This window comes from Natrix helvetica (assembly GCF_964273705.1).
Source record: "Natrix helvetica genome assembly, chromosome: 15".
Lineage (NCBI taxonomy): Eukaryota > Metazoa > Chordata > Lepidosauria > Squamata > Natricidae > Natrix > Natrix helvetica.
The window spans coordinates 8,795,273-8,811,537 of NC_138565.1; the positions used below are offsets into that span (position 1 = coordinate 8,795,273).

At 43.8% G+C, this 16,265-nt stretch overlaps 1 protein-coding gene across 1 annotated transcript in view; it reads right to left on the reverse strand.

The window, feature by feature from the left end:
• The window catches only part of LOC309399629 (uncharacterized protein), a 234,878-nt gene that overhangs the window by 209,250 nt on the left and 9,363 nt on the right, over window positions 1-16,265 (reverse strand). The gene's annotated exons all lie outside the window — the stretch shown is intronic.

Genomic DNA, 16,265 nt, shown 5'->3' on the forward strand with positions numbered 1-16,265 from the left:
CCCCAACGTGTCTAAGGAGGGGAGGGGGGAATGGGGGTCGTTTGTCCTGCCCTTTCTCTGCCCCACCTCCCCCACCAAGCTCCCCACACTTTCTCCCCCCTCAGGCGCTCCCAGTTTGCTATGGAACTGGCCATAATGGCTGCAAAAGTTGATGGAGTTAGCAGAGGCGGCTAAACGGACTGATTTAAGGACATAATTTTGTTTCTACTTGGAAACCACTTTTGGACTTTGGGCTTAAGGTGGGGAAAAAAACTTTGATTTTGGGTTTTGTCAATTCGATTTGATGCTACAGAAACTATGTATTATATAAAAATAAAAAGTTGAATGTTATTTTTCTACTGCATTAAAGGAGTCGAGGAAATTAATGCTTTCCCCTCTACCGGACTCTTTCCTCTCTTCCTCCACTATTTTACCCTAAACTTGTATTTTTCTTTGTTTTGCATTTTATGCTACGATAAACTAATAAAAATTGAAAACAAATAATTAAATGCACTGTTTGCTTGTGAAGTTTGAACAGCAGTAAACGTTGATTCCAGATAAAAGTCCACATGTGACAAATTGATGTCTTAGTCTTTCCCAGCTGGATTTGTGCCTTTCTTGAAAGTTGCAGGTGTATTTAGACACTCAGAATACTCTGTGGTGTAGTGGCTGAAAAAGCAACATCTCACATCTTAAAATAAAGAGCCTTAGTCAGGAAGGGGAAAACATGCATTCTTAAACTTAAAAAACAGGTGCAGACTGCCATGGTAAAAGCTAATATATCAATACAATAGTAGAGTTGGAAGGGACCTTGGAGGTCTTCTAGTCCAACCCCCTGCCTAGGCAGGAAACCCTATACCGTTTCAGGCAAATGGCTATCCAACATCTTCTTAAAGACTTCCAGTGTTGGGGCATTCACAACTTCTGGAGGCAAGCAGTTCCACTGATTAATTGTTCTAACTGTCAGGAAATTTCTCCTCAGTTCTAAGTTGCTTCTCTCCTTGATTAGTTTCCACCCATTGCTTCTTGTTCTACCCTCAGGTGCCTTGGAAAATAGTTTGACTCCCTCTTCTTTGTGGCAACCCCTGAGATACTGGAAGACTGCTATCATGTCTCCCCTAGTCCTTCTTTCTCTTAAGCTAAACATACCGTTCCTGCAACAGTTCTTCATATGTTTTAGTCTCCAGTCCCCTAATCATCTTTGTTGCTCTTCTCTGCACTCTTTATAGAGTCTCCACATCTTTTTTACATCGTGGCGACCAGAACTGTATGCAGTATGGCCTCACCAAGGCATTATAAAGCGGCATTAACACTTCACATGATCTTGATTCTATCCCTCTGTTGATGCAGCCTAGGACTGCGTTGGCTTTTTTGGCAGCTGCTGCACACTACTGGCTCATATTTAAATGGTTGTCCACTAGGACTCCAAGATCCCTTTCACAGTTACTACTACTGAGCAAGATACCACCTATACTGTACCTGTGCATTCCATTTTTGTTGCCTAAATGTAGAACCTTACTCTTTTCACCATTGAATTTCATTTTATTAGATAGTGCCCAATGTTCAAGTTTGTCAAGATCCTTCTGTATCTTAATATCATTTCATGATGAAGCCTAAAATGTGAAGCAACAGGATCACACACTTGTGGATGCTTCATCCCTAGATGTTTTTTACAATAGACTGAACAGCCATTTGTTTCAAATTAAAAGGATATATAAATATTAAGTATTAAATTAATGATATAATTAAATATATTAAGTTTAAAGAGGAAAAAGTAAAAGAAACAATGATAACTTGGGCTAATCCCCATCCGATTGAAGCTCTTTCCACACTTGGAAAATGTGGTTTTTATGTGGTTTTTCTCCTGTGTGAATCATTTCATGTCTCTGCAGGTCTCTTCTCGTACTGAAGCTGTTGCCACATTCGGGGCATTTATAGGGCTTCTCTCCAGTATGGATTTTGTGATGATGATGATGGAGGCCTGAAGCCTCAGTGAAGCTCTTTCCACACTCCAGGCATTTCAATGGTTTCTGTCCTGTGTGGATCCCGAGATGCCTTTGAAGGTGGCAATTTCTTTTGAAGGATTTTTCACATTCCCCGCATTGATATTCCTTTTCTCCTGAGTGGATCCTTTGGGGATTCCGGGCTCTTCAGAAGGACCCTCCGCCCTCCAGGACCGTCTCGGGATCTCCGCCCATTTCCTCCTCCCCGCATCGCCCTTTCCTGGGATCCCCCTCGGCTCATCCCTCCTGCAGCCCCAGAGCCTCCCGGCCTTTCCCTGTCGTCTCCTAGGACTGCTCAGGGCTGCCCGCTTTCCTCCTCCTCCACTCACGCAGCACTTCCTCCCTCCCTTTCCTTCCTTTCCTTCCGTCCGTCCCTTTCTTTCCTCCTTCCTTCCTTCCCTCCCTTCCTTCCTTCCTTTCCTTCCCTACCTTCCTTCCTTTCTTTCCTTCCTTTCCTCCTTCCTTCCTTCCTTCCCTCCCTCCCTCACTTCCTTCCTTTCTTTCCTTCCTTCCCTTCCTTCCCTCCCTTCCTTTCTTTCCTCCTTCCTTCCTTGCTTCCTACCTTTCTTTCCTTCCTTCCTTTCTTTCCTTCCTTTCCTCCTTCCTTCCTTCCTTTCCTTCCCTACCTTCCTTCCTTTCTTTCCTTCCTTTCCTCCTTCCTTCCTTCCTTCCCTCCCTCCCTCACTTCCTTCCTTTCTTTCCTTCCTTCCCTCCCTTCCTTTCTTTCCTCCTTCCTTCCTTGCTTCCTACCTTTCTTTCCTTCCTTCCTTTCTTTCCTTCCTTTCCTCCTTCCTTCCTTCCTTTCCTTCCCTACATTCCTTCCTTTCCTCCCTCCTTCCCTCCCTCCCTTTCTTTCCTCCTGTCTTCCTTCCTTCCCTCCCTTACTTCCTTCCTTCCTTTCCTTCCCTACCTTCCTTCCTTTCTTTCCTTCCTTCCTTCCTTCCTTCCCTCCCTCCCATTCCTCCCTCCTTCCTTCCCTCCCTCCCTCACTTCCTTCCTTTCCTTCCTTCCCTTCCTTCCCTCCCTTCCTTTCTTTCCTCCTTCCTTCCTCCCCTCCCTCCCTTGCTTCCTACCTTTCTTTCCTTCCTTCCTTTCCTTCCCTACATTCCTTCCTTTCCTCCCTCCTTCCCTCCCTCCCTTTCCTTCCTTCCCTCCCTCCCTTTCTTTCCTCCTGTCTTCCTTCCTTCCCTCCCTTCCTTTCCTCCCTCCCTCCCTCCCTCCCTCTCCTTCCTTTCCTCCCTCCCTCCCTCCCTCTCCTTCCTTTCCTCCCTCCCTCCCTTCCTTCCTTCCTTCCTTCCTTCCTCCCTCCCTTCCTTCCTGTGCCTAGGCCTATAATAGAGTTGATGCAAGTGACTTTAGGCAAACAAAACCTACACTTGGCCAGGAAGCCGCGGTGGGACCGGGCAGGGCTGCTACCCGGAGCCCGCTCTCCTCCTCATCCTCCTCTCGCCGGCGCTTCCTTCCTTCCCCCGCCGGGCTCCTCCGTCCTCCTTCAGGAGAGAGAGCAGCTCCCTCGTTGCCCGTTCTTTTCCGGAAGTGGAGGCTTCATGCCCTTTTACTCCAAAAGTTCCGCCTTTTCCTTTGGAGGGACCGCCCCAAGGACTCCTCCTGCCAAACACCGCCCCCCAAAAACGACCAATAGGAGTCCGACTTCCTTCAACCAGCCAAATTGCGCCTGCGCACTTTAGATGGTTGCTATGGTTCCGGGGGGGCGAGGGCTCGCTTTGATCTTTGGGGTCCTTCTTCCCCTCTTCCCTCCCTATTGAGCTGGGGGGAGCTCAGGGGCTCTTCTGGGGCGGAGGCCTTATAGCCGCCTATAAAGGGGATCCAGTGGGATCCAGTGATGAAGGAATGGGGGGAGAAGGAAGAGACCCTGAGTTCAAGTATGGGGCAGCCGCTCTTTCGGTCCAGCCCACCTCACAGGGTTGTTGTTGGGGGAAGAGGGGGGAGGGGCTCAGAGACTTGTTGTTGACTCAACCCTGCTTACTGTCTCTGGATGTCTTTTACGGTTATTGTTCAGGAAGGTTGGTTATCTTGCCCCCAAACTCCGCAGGTAGTCCTAGATCTTTACAGGTAGTCCTAGGCAAGAAAGTGGCAGTGTTGGTTTTTATTTTACCCTGACATTATATAAAAGGTTGCAAACTCAGAAGATATAAATGTGGGAATTCTCAAATTCAAAATAAATGGTCTCATCCCACTGAAGAACTTTCAGACCCAGAAATAATCGAACTGGTTCCTAATCAGCCAGAAACGATGCTTGAGCAGCTTCCGCAGGATTGTCTGGGACACGAGGCATCCTCTCCACAAGCGCTGTGTTACCTCCTGGGAAGAGACTCTGCGGTATCCGAAGCAGCACATCAGATTCAGTCACTTTTCTTCCACATCAACAAGTGTCAACCCTGTGAAATCTCAGGACTCTTTTTTCCATTATGTGTTGTAAAAGGGCTCTGGTGAGTGTGTGGACCAGCTTCCCCAAACGCAGCATATTCCCACTTGACTGGGAATATCCTGAACGTCTATGGAGATTCTCCATCATCCAGGTCATCCCAGACACAACGGGACTTTCTGGTTTTGCTTTGAAGGTCTTTTGCTTCTCATCCAAGAAGCTTCTTAATTTCTGACTGGACATACTGTACAATTAGCACAGGAGCCCCGCAGGGACTTCTGCAGGCGCCCTCGGGCTGGTTGAAGGAAGGCGGACTCCGGTTTAGTTGATGAACAGAAAGCATAGTAATGGGGGACTTTCACTATCCTTATAACTGGGAAACAACTAGCGTCTGCAACTGGTGGGAGAACAAATTGGTTCCTAATGAGTTTTATTCATTTAAAACATTCTTATAACTGCCCATCTTTCAGTCAACTCTGTGCAGCCCACAAAAAGCAGCTTTAGAAACTATGCAACACATTAAAACATAGAAAATAGAAACCAACAAAGATTGGCATCAATCCATGCCAACTTCTCATTGTCTGATCTCCCAGGACCTGGGGAAAAGCCAGGTTTTTAAGGCTAAAAGGGTGGAGGCCCTTTGAGAATATGGCTGGTATTTCGCCAAGCTTTGTTGGCCTTAGAGAGTTCCTCGTAGGGGTTTCTGATGGAAGACAAGGGGACCATTGAGGGAATCCAATTGACTGAAGTTTCAGATGTCTGGAGTTGGTCTTTCATGGTTCTGACATTTGGAAAACCCACATATATTATATCAAACAATGATAGGGAAAAGCACTTTCACACCTAGCACAATAAGGGCCAAATTATCCTTCGATTCAGGCAGGGAACACTTCTCCAATTAGGCACCGAATGGGATGACCATTTATAGCAACTTATTAAAGCATTAAGAGATTTCCCTTAATGAAAAGAGGGAATTCAGGTCACAAAATCAGGTTTATTTTATACTCCATACAGTAGAAAAAGTACAAAGTAAGAGTTGGGAAAAAATCAGAGTGGATAAAAATAGATTTAAAAATAAAAAAATCACATTGTTTAAAATTAAATCGGATTTTTAAAAAACAAATTTATTTTAATAAAATGTGTTTGGGGTAAAAATCTGAATCTAATTTTCTATTTAAGATACATTAATAATTTAGTTTATTCAGCTTGAAATGGAACTTAGTTAGGTAGCGTGAAGCTTTATTTTCTGCAATATTTACATTTTTGGTAAAAAATTCATTCCATGAATCCAAGCTCTTCAAGCTGAGACAACATGCTCTGCACTGATACATTCACACAGTTTCACAGTAACCATGAGATAAATCATAAAGCAAAGTGCAGGTATATTCCTTGTTTTGCAAATCAATCTGTATGTATGATGACAAACTATATGATTATTTGGAGATAAATACATTTGTACCAGCAGGCTCCAAGTGGGAGGAGGAAGGACAAGGAGTATAAATGGAAGTGAAACCAAAGCAGCTTATAAATATAATATTAAAGAGCACCTGTCACTTCAGATCCATCATGGCAGCCTCCGTTAGCCTTTTTAATAGTGATTTTTTTCATGATTAAAATCAACCTGATTTAAATGTAATCCACCCTGGAAGAATTCATCCTGCTCAGTTATATCAGAGATATGGACAGAAATATAATATTAATATATTAATAATATATTAATATTAAGCATAAAAATTGAAAGGAGCTTTGGATTAAAAAGAGAACATTCAGATGGGAAATGGGATCATGAGTCACGTGAGTCTCTTGGGAAAAGGAACAATTTCAGCCAGTTGAAACATTTAGCATGTACAATTGAAAAAGTCCTTTATTATTCAAGCTGAGTTTTGGCAGCTATTATTTACCCTTATTATCTTCTTTACTCAGTCCTCATATTGGAATTATTATAATTATGTCATGAATATCATTGTGTTGCTTTGTAGGTACACTGAGAGCTTGTGCACTCGAGACAAATTCTTAGCGTGATTATTCACACTATTAAATACGCAATTCAATTCTATTTCTGAGAAACATGCTGTGACTTCTCACACTCAGACATGTTTATCATTTTTCTCCCATGTGATTTCTTTGGTGTCAATGGAGCCCTCTACGCTCCATATAGCTCTTTCCACACACAAAACATATATATGGTTTTTCTCTGAATGGATTGTTTGATGTGAAAAAAGTCTTTCTTTTGAACGGAAACCCTTGCCACAGTCCAGGCATTTATGCGGTCTTTCTCATGAATAATTATTTGATGCTGGGAAAGTTTTCCTCGCTGAATAGCAGTTCCTGTTATTTTTAATTATTGCTTAATCATTTTAAATCAAGTGTTAATATCTAACTTCAGGCACCAATTTTGGTGTGGAGATGTAAAGAACTTTTGCTTTCCATCCTTTTCAGAAAAGTCTCCCAGGGCTGTATTTTGACCTCCACCTTCTTTAAGGAGCAGTTCCACTCCTTAACAGGTCAACTGACCACCTCCTACTTAAGCCTGTCTCAATCCATGGGTTCCAAAGTACTTCCCCTCCTATTGGCTGAGAATATGGCTAGCATCTCACAAAGCTTTGTTGGCCTTAAAGTGTGTAAGGACTTACCTTGTCTCTCCACTCAAGAAACTAGAACTCTTGAAACAATTGGCATTTCAAAAGGAACCTATTGAGAAAGGGATAGCAAGACAAAGAAAGCAGGAGCTGAGGATTCCCGTGCAATTCCTTCAGGGTAAAACAACTACAGACCCCTCCCATCAGTCCGGTGTAGGAGAAGCCAATCTGCGGGTGTGGTTTTTTTTGAGAACTGCAAGATAAGAAAACAATGAGAAATTGTTCTCAGGCATCGCTTGCTGGAGGCTCCAGTGCTGAGCCATAACAGATGGCCCTCCATTACATCTCCCCCCCACATTCATTCCCAAGAAGGAACATCACAGTACAGGATAAGCAGGAAAAGGGGTATAAAGTAAGGAATGCACCCAGTCCTCCCCCTCCCCCAAACCAGAATAGGTATCTATGGGACCAGAGAGTCCCGTGTAGCAGTTTCTGCTAGAGGAAAACAGCATCATTGAGAAAATCCAATTGTCTGGGGATGGTCTTACATGACACTGATATTTGGAAAACCCATATAGATTATATCAAACAATGACAGGGAGAAACTTTCACATCCACAATAAAGGCCAATTAGCCCTAGATTCAGCCATGCCACAATTGCACCAATTAGGCATCAAGTGGGATGTCCTTTTAAAGGCAACTTATTATTGTAGCAAAGAGATTTCCCTCAATGAAAAGAAGGAATTCAGGACACAGAATTGGACTTCATTTTATACTCTATACAGTAAGAAAAATACAAAATAAGAGTTCGTTGCATGGAAGAAATCATCCTGTGCAGTTACAGTTACATAAGAGACATTGACAGTAACATCCCATAATATTAAAATGAGCATTGCATTAAAAGGACATTCACATGGGAAACGGCATCATGAGTCACTTAAGTCTGTTCTGAAAAAGTCAGTCGGTTGAATCGTGTACCAGGCACAATTGAAAAAATCCTTTATTATTCAGCCTGAGAAAGTCCCTTACTTGATAATTATTTACCCTTCTTAATATCTTCTTTACTCATCTGGAGTAAAGATAAATAATTCCTCCTATTGGAATTATTATAAATATCATGAATATTTTTATTTGTTGCTTTTTTGTAAATTGAGAGATTGTGCAATCGAGGCAAATTCCTAGTGTGTCTATTCACATTTGGCCAAATTAAATATACAATTCAATTCAATTCCTCAGATACAGTGTGATTGAGGGTCTTCTCACACAGACATATTTATCATATTTTCCCCACATGAATTCTCCCTTGAGTGGATTCTTTGATGCCTGTTAGGCTGTGCTTTCTGACTGAAGGTCTTTCTACAATGCAGAAATGTATGTGATTTTTCTCCTGTGTGAATTCTTTGCTGTTTATGGAGGCTACCATGCTCAGTGAAGCTCTTTCCATACTCAAAGCTTTTATATGGTTTTTCTCCTGTGAATCATTTGATGTATATACAGAGTTCCTCTCCTACTGAAATATTTCCTACACCTCAAGAAATTTATATGGTATTTCTCCTGTGTGGATCCTTCGATGTCTATTAAGGCTGCTCCTCTGACTGAAGCTCTTTCCACACTCCAGGCATTTATGAGGTTTTTGTCCTGTGTGGATCCTTTGGTGTTTATAAAGGTCGCTCCTCTGACTGAAGCTCTTTCCACACTCCAGGCATTTATGAGGTTTTTCTCCTGTGTGGATCCTTTGATGTTTATAGAGGCTGCTCCGCACACTGAAGCTCTTTCCACACTCCAGGCATTTATGAGGTTTTGCTCCTGAGTGGAGCTTTTGATGCATATAAAGGTTGCTCCTCCGACTGAAGCTCTTTCCACATTCAAAGCATTTATGAGATTTTTCTCCTGAGTGGATCCTTTGATGTATATAAAGGTTGCCTGTCCGGCTGAAGATCTTTCCACACTCCAGGCATTTTTGAGGTCTTTCTCCTGAGTGGATCTTTTGATGCATATAAAGGCTGCTGCCCCGACTGAAGCTCTTTCCACACTCCAAGCATTTATGAGGTTTTTCTCCTATGTGGATCCTTTGATGTGTATAAAGGTTGCTCCTCTGACTGAAGCTCTTTCCACACTCCAGGCATTTATGTGGTTTTTCTCCTGTGTGGATCCTTTGATGTTTATAGAGGCTGCTCCGCACACTGAAGCTCTTTCCACATTCCAGGCATTTATGAGGTTTTTCTCCTGAGTGGATCTTTTGATGTATATAAAGGTTGCTCCTCCGACTGAAGCTCTTTTCACACTCCATGCATTTAAATGGTTTCTCTCCTGAATGGACCCTTAGATGGTTCTGAAGATGTCCATTTCTCTCAAAGGATTTTTCACATTCCGGGCACTGATATTTTTTTCCTCCCTCCTGGATCCTTTCGGGATTCCGGGGTCTTCCGAAGGACCCTCCGCCCTTCAGGACCATCTCGGGGTCTCCGCCCGACTCCTCCTTCCCGCATGGCCCTCCAGGCATCCCACTTTCCCGGGGTCCCCCTGGGCTCATCCCTCCTGCAGCCCCGGAGCCCTTCGGCCTTTCACCGCCCTCTCTCGGGGAAGCCGCGCCGAGACTTCCTGCTCCTAGGCGGCGCTTCCTTCCTTCCTTCCTTCGCCCGGCTCCTCCGTCCTCCTGCAGGGGGGAGAGAGAGGGGCGGGTCACGGCTGCGTCCCCGTCCCCGCAAGGGAGGCCTAGGCCTATGCCTCCGCCTCACGTCGAACCGAAAGAGACCCTCCCAGACTGCAACTATCAGCATCTCTTGCTACAAACCTGCATCATCCGGGCTCCTCGGTCGCCGATTCAGGCAGCTCCTTCGTTGCCCTTTTCCTATGCGGAAGTAGAGGCTTCACGCCCTTTTTTCAGCAGAGGTTCCGCCTATTCCTTTGGAAGAACCGCCCCCAATGAGTCTTCCTGCCAATCGCTGACGTCCCCAGAGTGACCAATTGGCGTCCGCCTTCCTCCAATCAGCCAGATAGGCCTGCGCGATGTGGATGGTTGCTATGGTTCCCCGCGGAGGTGAGGGCGGAGGAAGCCCATTGATCTTTGGGGTCCTTCTCCCCCCTCTTTCCCCCCTATTGAGGCTGGGGGAGGTCAGGGGCTCTTCTGGGGCGGAGACCTTACAGCCGTCTTTAAAGGGGAGCCGGAGGGGTCCAGTGATGGAGGCAGCAAGGGAGAAAGCAAGGGACGCTCTTTCGGTCCAGCCCACCTCATAGGGTTGTTGTTGGGGGAAGAGAGGAGGGAGGGGTCCCCGTGGCTGGAAGGGGGAGGGGCTCAGAGGGCTCCAAAGACCCCTCAGTCCAACCCTGAGCTCCAAATAGTCTCCTTCCTTTTCTTCCACATCTTCTTCTCCGCCTCATTTGCAGAAATAATAAAATCCAAATGAATAAATAAACTCTCTATATGTGACTCATGCAAGTGTGTTTTTAAATTGCAACTACATGGATACATTTTCTTCCTGGATATAAGAATTCCGAATTCTTGCACAAAAGGAGACCGTCTCCAGTGAAAGAGGACCTAAGGAGGAGAATCTCCTGCCAATGGTTCCTGCTAGTGAATTTCCTCATAGAAATCAATACCTCATTGGTGGAAAAAGGAAATCATGTCATTTGATATGATCCAAGTTGGATTCTTTCTGGGTGTCTTTAACTGCTGAATCCCTCAACATTTGGAACTTGGGTAAAAGAGGGTCATTAAGCTGTGCAGTATTTTCTTTGGCAGAAGTTGTTTAAGGGGACAGGATTTTTTTTCCTATCTACTGAATTGTTTTTTTGGGAACAAGGTCACCATGGTATATGTGCAGATCAGTTTTCCTGATTGGAACACATATATGGAATTTGGGACTGGAATAAATTGAGTAGTAAATGCGGGTTGAGATGGATGCCCACTGGGAGGGCCCAAATTAGAAAGCTGTGTTTCAATGACAATAGCAATGCTTAGATCTTAACAGGAACCTTCAAACCGAGGAAGTTACTAGCTGCATAGGAAACACGTGGTAAAAGCGCTTAAGCAGGTATAACTAAAAATAACCATATTAGGCATAACGCTGTATTTTAACCAATAATAAATTACGATGCTTTTATTTCCTTATACGCTCTTAATAAAAGGGGGGTCCAGAGAAAAGGTACAGTTTTTAGCAATTGCAGCCTGGGGTCTGGAGGAGGGTGACAAGAGACCATTCCAGGCCAGTCTTCCATTGCAAATTGCAGCTGTTCAGATGAGATAAGAAGAGATTCCCAAGTAGCCAAAGAACACGGGACATAGATAGTAGATGGTTCCATACCAACCAAAGCTTTGCTACGAGAACGGCCTTTATTGATAAGCAGGGCCAACAGGGTTGGTTTGGAAGTGATCGTGGTTTTGGATGTGTGAGAGAGGTGGAGCCACTCTATAATTAGTAATGATGGTGTCACTTGTCCCAGCACACCTGTTGGTAAACCTGGGGTGTTGAACAACAAGAGCACCATTGGAAAGTTTGCTTGAATTCGATCCACCCATTTGGTTCTAAGGGCCTGATTGACCAATTGGATGACTGATGTCTGATCCTGCTGCAATGGAATAATGTCTGCAGGATGCTTTCCTTTGGCTAGAGCTGAAAACAAAGGTGAGAGTTGCATGGTAGAGAGTCCCAGGTAGGGACGCACCCAGTTAATGGCGCCTAAATATTGTTGTAGCTGTAAGAGGGTTGGCTTTTCAGGAAGCTTTACATGAGGCACTGTGGGCACTGCATGTGAAGCAAGTACCTTGTGACCTAAATAGGAAAAAGGTTCTGCTGTTTGAACTTTGTCTGGAGCTATGTGCAAGCCTCCCTTCTGTAAAACACATCTAAGCTGAGGCAGGGTGGCCAACACTGTGCCCTTTGGGCCAGGTGCAGCCACTAAAATGTCATCCATGTAATGGTACACTAAAAAGTTAGAATAAAGCAATCTGTAAGGTTTAAGGATGCTAGCAACATAGTATTGACACATTGTTGGACTATTGAGCATGCCTTGTGGCAATACTTTCCATTGGTATCTACAGGTGGGTTGAGAATTGTTCAATTCAGGGACTGTGAAAGCAAAAATCTGTCTGTTATCCGGATGCAAAGGAATAGAAAAAAAGCAATCTTTTAGATCAATGATCATCATGTCATAATTTTGAGGAATCAAATTGGGGTTTGGGAGACCGCTCTGCAGCGCCCCCATGGGTTGAATAATATTATTGATCGCCCTCAAATCATTTAACAAACGCCATGTTTTATTATTTTGGGAGTCACAAAAAGGTTTCTCACCTAAGGAGAAATCATGGAAGGAGCTCACCTGGGATGATGGGACACACAAAATAGCATGGCAAAAGAAAGGGAATGCGATGGGAAGCTCATCCAGAGCTACATTAATGACTGGAGCTTCACTTGACAGAGGCAGTCTACATACAAAAATCTGCCTTTGGTGAGAAATGGGGAAATTCAGTGATTGATTTGGTCACCTCCTGCAGACATTTTCTTGACATTGGTGTACTTGTAAACGGTGGAACAGGAGACCTTTGGTAGGATGCCAAGGGAGGCCTGTCATCTCTTAGAGAATTCTGACCTCATCCATGCAGCCTAAATTGCAAGGTATCAAGAGTGAAGATGCCCTCAATGAGGTAGGTTGGTGTCTGAAGAGATCCCGGAGGCTGGGAAATCCAGCCCTTTTTCCTGTTATTTTTAAATATTGATCATTTAAAATCAAGTCTTAATCTCCAAACTCAGGCACCAACATTGGTGTGGAGATGAAAATAACTTGATTACCTGAATTTGAGAGAAACAAGGAAGCTTCTTTGTCCACCTGAAAACACAATTAATCAAGTAATCATTTGAACATGCTAATTTTTGTTTCAGGTCCACCTTTCATCTAGGTGGGGGTCAGCATGTCAAGACTGACTAGCACTGTCACCTACTTCACTCCCACCTGGATAAAGAAGGGGAAGGAATGGGATGGAATGCAACGGTTGGGGGAAATGGCGTCCACGCATTGTTACTTCCCGTGAGAAATTACTCCCACAAGGACATCCCAACCAGATTTCCCAGCATGGCTGGTTTCTTCCCATAACAAAATGAGCAGAAGTGATAGAGGGACAAAGTGGAGCATGGGTGGCCCATGGGGAAAGGGGGAATGAACTATGGCAAAAGTAGGGCTACCCTTTTACCAAATAATCTCAATTTACTGTGAAATCAGTTGAAACTGATCCAGGGCGTAAATTTTGATTTACAAGTAAACTTTCTTCTAATCGAAAGAAATTAAAATGGAGGGAGAGAATGACTGCATGCAGCCTGTGTTGATTTTAAATCGACATTTGATACCATTTTGAGAGAAATCATTATGAGGAACTTGGAAAATACAGTACAAAGGGTGTTTCTCATTCAGCAATTGGATGAAATGTGCTAACCATCCTTTTCAGAAAAGTCTCCCAGGGCTGTATTTTGACCTCCCCCTTCTTTAGGGAGCAGTTCTACAGGACCATCTCCTATATGCACCTGCCTCAATCCGTACAATCCCAATGTAATTCTCCTCCTATATGCTGAGAATATGGCTAGTAACGCGCAAAACTTTGTTGGCCTTTGAAGTGCCGACTGAGAAAGGAATAACTTGTTTTCAGGTATCTCTTGCTTATGTCCAATGCTGAGATGTAACAGATGGCCCTCCATTTATTCCCTCCCCCCTTTCATTCCCAAGAAGGAAATTCAAAGTACAAGATAGGCAAGAAAAGGGTTATAAAGTGAGGAATGTACCCAGGCCTCCCACTAAACCAGAACAGCAGTGTCTGATAGGGATCTATGGGACCTGGCAGAGAGTCCCTTGTAGCGGTTTCTACTGGAAGACAATGGGACCATTCAGAGAATCTAACTGACAAGCGTTCCGGATATCTGGGGATGGTGTTACATGGTACCCACCTTTGGAAAACCAACAGAGGGTCGAGGGTCTTCCTTTCCTAAGGGACTGGCTTGGGGCAGGCCTGACACTTGAATTCTGCCATGGCACACTTGGTCAAATTAGGCACAGAGTTGTAAGATCATTTAAAGGCATCCTTAGAGTAATCTAATAAAGAGGTTTCCCTTCATGAAAAAATGGACGACACTCGGGATTCATTTTACACATTTACACAGTAGAAAAAGTACAAAACAGATGATTCGATGGAAGAAATTCTGCTCAGTTACACCACAGAAATGGACAATCAGTCAAACATCCCATAATATTAAGCACAATCTTTTGTAAAGGCTTAAAAGGAGAACGTTTGCCTGGGGAAAGGAGTCATGTAAACCTATTGTGAAAAGGTACAATTTGAGCCAGTTAAAATTCCTAGCATGTACACTTGAAAACATTCTTCATTTTGAAGTTAGACAGTTGAGTGGGCAGGGGGTCCAATCCTCAAGACCTCTAGAGCCCAATTCCAAGGAAAAGCCACCAAATAACCAATCATACAAGGCAGAGGGGTGTAAAGAGAAAGAAGAAGAAAACAAGGGAAAACACAGAGAAGTAGAGTGATAGAAAGGATGGAAAACACAGACACAGAGTAGGAGATACAAGAAACATATCCAAGATCCAAGGAGGACTCTAATCTCTATATACTGTATGAACGCTCAATAGACAGGGGGAAGCTGAAATACTAATACACAAAGGTATGTATGATATAGTTGCTATTAGTGAAACATGGTGGGATGAAACTCATGACTGAGTTGGATGTATTGATTTGTAACTGGCTGACAAATTACTCAATGGTTGGTCCTTAATGGTACTATATGTACAGAAAAAGAAGGAAGCACTGGGGTACCACTATGGTCCAACTTAGGCCGAGGACTTTTCAATATCTTCATAAATGTCTTAAATGAGGGACTTGATGGGGGACACATCAAATTTGCAGATAATACTAAGAGAGTAGGAATAGCCAACAGCTTAAATTACAGACTCAAGATCCATATTCCCCTATAATAACACCTGGCTTTATTAACTTTTGGGGCCCCAAATAATCACTATGCCTTATTTTGGTGGAAACACAATTTTAGGGTGATTATAGGTTATCTCTCCAGGGTGGATTTTTGATGTGTGTCAAGGTTTCCAGCCCACCTCACAGGGTTGTTGTTGGGGGAAGAGAGGAGGGAGGGGTCACCGTGGCTGGAAGGGGGAGGGGCTCAGAGAGCTCCAAAGACCCCTCAGTCCAACCCTGAGCTCCAAATAATCTCCTTCCTTTTCTTCCACATCTTCTCCTCCTTCATTTGCAGAAATAATAAAGTCAGGATCCAAAGGAATAAATAAACTCTCCATATGTGACTCACTCAAGTGTGTTTTTAAATTGCAACTACATGGATACATTTTCTTCCTAGATATAAGAATGTGGAATTCTTGCACAAAAGGAGACGGTCTCCAGTTAAAGAGGACCCAAGGAGGAGAATCTCCTGCCAATGGTTCCTGCTAGTGAATTTCCTCTTAGAAATCAATACCTCATTGTTGGAAAAAGGAAATAGGAAATCATGCAATGTTGATAGGATACAAATTGGGTTTTTTTTCTGGGTCTTTAACTGCTGGATCGTTAAGCTATGTAGTATTTTCTTTTGGCAATTGTTCAAGGGGACCGGAGATTTCTCTCTCTCCTGGATTGCTGTATTACTTTGGGAGTCACAAAAAGGTTTCTCACCTAAGGAGAAATCATGGAAGGGGCTCACCTGGGATGATGGAACAAAACACAAAAGAGCATGGCAAAAGAAAGGGAATGTGATGGGAAGTTCATCCAGAGCTACATTAATGAGTGGATCTTCCCTTGACAGAGGCAGTCTACATACAAAAATCTGCCTTTTGTGAGAAATGGGCAAATTCAGTGATTGATTTGGTCACCGCCTGCAGACATTTTCTTGACATTGGTGTAATTGTAAAAGGTGGAGCAGGAGACCTTTGGTAGGATGCCAAGGGAGGCCTGTCATCTCTTAGAGAATTCTGAGGCTTCATGACCTCATCCATGCTGGTTAAACTGACAGTTATCAGAGTGAAGATGCCCTCCAAGAGGTTAGTCAGTCTTCAGAAGGGCTCTGGGAAATCTCCAAGAGGTACGTTGGTGTCCGAAGGGCTCCTGAACTCTGGGAAATCTTCCCTCTATTTGCAGCCAATTTATCAGGGTGCCCATTTGGCCCCTTCTTAGGAAAGGGAAGCAGGGAGAAAATGAGAACACCCAGCTGGTTGATCATTTTAAATCAAGTCTAAATCTCCAAACTCAGGCATCAATTTTGGTGTGGAGATGAAAAGAACGTAATTACCTGAATTTGGGAGACTTTGAGAGAAGCAAAGGAG